General features: G+C 39.4%; 1 non-coding gene across 1 annotated transcript; it reads left to right on the top strand.

The window, feature by feature from the left end:
* The first annotated feature begins 3,174 nt into the window (after window positions 1-3,174).
* On the top strand, window positions 3,175-3,280 carry LOC140806448 (small nucleolar RNA R71). The gene has a single exon (XR_012112522.1). It is a non-coding gene; the product is annotated as a small nucleolar RNA R71 (small nucleolar RNA).
* Window positions 3,281-4,792: the final 1,512 nt, after the last annotated feature.

Genomic DNA, 4,792 nt, shown 5'->3' with positions numbered 1-4,792 from the left:
AGTGATCCGTATAAACAATGACTTTGGAAAAAACAAGATATGCATGAAATTTGTCAAGCGCAAATACCACTGCAAGTAATTCCTTTTCAGTTGTCGCATAATTCAATTGAGCCTCATCTAAGGTCTTACTTGCGTAGTAAATTGTATGAAATACCTTGTTTTGCCACTGTCCAAGCACAGCTCCCACAGCAGTATCACTGGCATCGCACATGATCTCGAAGGGCAGATCCCAATCTGGTGCCACCAAGATAGGAGCCGTCACCAAGCGCTTCTTCAAATCCTCGTACGCCTGTAAACAATCAGAATTGAATTAAAAAGGTACATCTTTCATAAGTAAGGAAGATAAAGGTTTGGCAATTTTTGAAAAATATTTGATAAACCGCCAATAAAAACCGGCGTGGCCTAGAAAACTTCTAACTCCCTTTACTGAGGCTGGTGGTGGTAGGTTCTTTATGACCACTATTTTAGCTTTGTCCACCTCAATCCCTACTTCCGAAACCTTGTGCCCTAACACAATTCCCTCTTGTACCATGAAGTGGCACTTCTCCCAATTACGCACCAGGTTCGTCTCCTCGCACCTCTTCAACACGGTGCTCAGATTCTGCAGACATTCATCAAACGTTGCACCAAAGATATAAAAGTAATCCATAAATATTTCAAGAAAATTTTCAATCATATCATGGAATATGGCAGTCATGCAACGTTGAAACGTGGCAGGGGCATTACACAGACCAAAAGGCATACGGCGGAAAGCAAAAGTTCCATAAGGACAAGTGAAAGTGGTTTACTCTTGATCCTCAGGTGCAATAGTGATTTGATTATACCCCGAATACCCATCTAGAAAATAGTAAAACTCATGCCCCGCTAGTCTTTCCAACATCTGATCAATTAAGGGTAGAGGAAAGTGGTCCTTACTGGTGGCATCATTTAATTTCCTATAGTCAATGCACACACGCCATCCTGTAACTTTCCTAGTGGGTATTAATTAATTTTTTTCATTTGTGATCACAGTAATCCCACCTTTTTTTGGCACACACTGGACAGGACTTACCCATGCACTATCAGATATAGGATAAATAATACCTGCATCAAGGAGTTTGATGGTCTCCGCTTTTACTACCTCTTGCATATTTGGATTCAATCATCTCATAGGTTGCACAAAAGGTGAGTACTCGTCTTTCATCAAGATCTTGTGCATGAAAACTGAGGGGTTGATACCTTTTATGTCCGCCACCTTCCACGCAAAAGCACTCTTGTGCGCTTTCAACACTTCCAACAGTTTGTCCTCCATCACATCTGTCAAAGCAGCAGAAATAATGACAGGTAAAATGTTATTCTCACCTAAGTATACGTACTTTAGGTGTGGAGGCAATGGTTTGAGCTCAAGCATCGGGGGCTCCTCCAAGCTTGACTTCTGAGGGATCAAGTCTCTTCAATCTCCCAAGTCTTCTAATCTCATCCTTATTGGCCTCTTTCATGGTTGGTTGGCATTGAGGTATGCCAGTATTTCGGCTCTCTCTTCGTCCAGTTCATCTTCTCTCAGTTCAGTAGTGAGAGTGGATTCCAAAAGATCTCCAATAGCACCCTGCACATAGTTGGACACAAGAGCATCAAAAGCATCAATCCTATAACAATTATCAGAGTACAGTGTGTGTTTGAGTGCATTAAAAACATCGAAAGTGATCTCCTCTTCTCCCACTCTCAATCTCAGCTTCCCTTCTTGCACATCAATTAGGGCCTTGCCAGTTGCTAGGAATGGTCTCCCCAAAATCAAGGGCATCTTCACATCCTCCTCCATATCAAGTACCACAAAATCTGTAGGAAATATGAATTTGTCCACCTTTACCAAGACGTCCTCTATGAGCCCTCGCGGGTATTTGACAGATCTGTCTCCTAGTTGCAAGGACATCCTTGTTTGTTTAGGTTCTCCCAATCCAAGCTTCCTAAATATAGATAAGGGCATAAGATTAATACTTGCACCAAGATCACACAAAGCTTTGTGAAAAACAACATCATTAATCATGCAAGGAATAGAAAAACTCCCTGGATCCTTAACTTTCGGTGGGATCTTGTTTTGCACCAAAGCAGAGCAATTTTTAGTAACATTCACCGTCATGTGATCCTCCAACTTTCTCTTGTTTGCTAAGATGTCTTTTCAAAATTTAGCGTAGCTCGGCATTTGCATCAAAGCATCAGAAAAAGGAATATTAATATGCAAATTTTTAAATATCTCAAGAAACTTACCGAATTGCGCATCGAGTTTGGCCTTTTCAATGCTGCAAGAAAAGGATGAGGTATAACAATTTTAGATTGTGCAGTGGGTGCTGGTGTATAGTTAGAAGACTTACCTTTAGATGTCTCAGTCAGTTCATCCGGCACTTGATTTTTGTCTTTTTCTCTTGAATCTAAAATTTTTCCACTCTTCAGCTCAATGGCATTCACTTGCTCGTTAGGATTGGTCTCGGTGTCACTTGGCAAGGTGCCCGGCTCTCTACTTGCTATTATCTTTGCTAGCTGTCCAATCTGGTTTTCTATCCCCTTATCGAAGCATCTTGATTTTGGAGTCTAGTTTCGGTAGATGAGATGAACTTAGACATCATCTGCTCTAAATTGAACTTCTCTTCTCTAGGAGGATCAGATCTGTACATCGTTTGTTTCCTATATGGTTGTGCTCCTTGTGGTCGATTCTAGCTGTTTTGACCACCCGATGAGAAGTTTGGATGTTGCCTCCGCCCAGGATTGTATGTGTTCGAATAAGGGTCATTCCTTGAGTGGTTTTGGATTCCCACTTGATTCAGTGGTTCCCCTTCTAGAATATAAAAGGGATTTCCATCTTTGCAGTCCTTAACATAATGTTCTCCGCATTTTTCACATATTATCTCTTGAAGATGCATCGTTGTTCCACCCATGTTCAAGCCATCTAGTTTTCTGTTCAATACATCAAGTTGTGCAGTAATAGTTGAAAGATCAGTTACCTGGTGAACTCCTGCACTTCTCCGCTGATTGTTTCTTTCAGATTTAGGATGATAGCTGCTAGTAGCCATCTCCTCCAACAGCTCATATCCCTCTTCAGCAGTCTTCCTCAATAGGTTTTCACATGCAGCAGAATCTATCATAGTACGATTAGGAGTAAGTAAACCATAATAAAAGGTTTGAACAACTAACCCAATTGGCAACTCGTGATGTGGGAATCTACGCAAGAGATCTTTGAAGTGCTCCCATGCCTCATACAATGACTCCTGCTCGAATTGAGCAAAGGTGGTGATGTCTGCCCGAAGCTTCATGGTCTTAGATGAAGGAAAATATTTGATGAGAAACGCTTTCGCCATATCCTCGCATGTGGTGATTGAACCTACAGGCAAACAATTCAACCATGCTTTAGCTTTATCACGCAAGGAGAAAGGAAACAAACGCAATCTAACAGTATCATCAGAAACTCCATTGAATTTAAACGTATCGCAAATCTCAAAAAAATATGCGATGTGCGTGTTTGGGTCATCTATTGCAGACTGGACTGTGTTCTGAATCATCTGAATTATAGTTGGCTTGATTTCGAAGTGATTTACCTGCACAATGGGCCCCACAATGCTTGGGCGTGCACCATCCAGAGAAGACTGGGCATACTCTAGCATTGGTATGCGGGGTGGCATCTCAACTTGTCTATCTTGACGATGTTCCTGCTCACGATCTTTCTCGTGCCTCTCCATCAGTTCTTTCAGTCTCTGTTGTCGTCTCCTCCTGCGGAAAGTTCTTTCAATTTCAGGGTCGAACTGCTCAAGCTACACGTCAAGTGACTTTGGCATGCACTGGACGAGATATCTGTAAAGAAATCAAAGGTGTCAAACAAAGTAAAATAGAGAATACTAAAGAAAATAACTAAAAATAAAATTGTGAATTAACAGTCCCCAGCAACGGCGCCAAAAACTTGATCGAGCAAAACTTGCACTGTGGAATCCTCAATAAAAATATGATTTTGTACGCTCAAAATTTAATCGCAAGTGCACGATGTCAAGTAATAGTATAATGTACGTGAGTACGAGTATCGTTCCACTGAAGACTGTATTTGACAATTATTATTTTCAGTTATTAAATCTTTAGCTACGAAAATTGCTTGATTGTTTTATTGCTACTATACTCAAATAAACATGCAAATAAAATTATCAAAGAATTTAATAAAGAAATAGAATATATAAATGGTTGATTTAAACTTCAAAGAAAACTGATTTTTTGGGAATATCAGTTCACCTATCCCTCGTTATTTTATTAATTCGTTCGATATTGATTTTATGCTTCCGACAGGATTTCCTATTCAATTGTACACACTCTCTCGAGCTATGCCAAACTAATTCTACTCAATGAAGTAATTAAATATCTTTAATTATTTATCAAGAGTGACTTGCATGTCGATTTGTGAAATCTCCTAGTTTTCGACCCTTAGGACTATAACTATCGGCGCATATCCAATTTCATATATCTATGTAAATTATAGATCCGCGTATTATACTACTCGTTCCTATCACAAGTTATTCTCTGGAACTCACTCGAAATATAAAATTGTTATTAAAGTTAGCTACGCTTTAACAACACGATAAAACAATAGTATAATCAAGAATACATCAAAAATCGATATGTGAATTAATTTAAATCAAAGTTTGGGGTGGATCCCGTTAAATCCCAACAAATATTAAAGGTTTAGCTACTAAAAGTCATAATTAAACTAAGAAAAACCATAATTAAAGAAAGTAAAATAAACTAGAAATACGAGACTAGACGAAATATGCGAAGAACAGTG

The sequence above is a fragment of the Primulina eburnea genome, chromosome 11 (assembly GCF_022965805.1).
Source record: "Primulina eburnea isolate SZY01 chromosome 11, ASM2296580v1, whole genome shotgun sequence".
Taxonomy (NCBI): Eukaryota; Viridiplantae; Streptophyta; class Magnoliopsida; order Lamiales; family Gesneriaceae; genus Primulina; species Primulina eburnea.
Note: the sequence above shows the minus strand (reverse complement) of the source record. Positions and strands in the feature narration are given on the sequence as shown.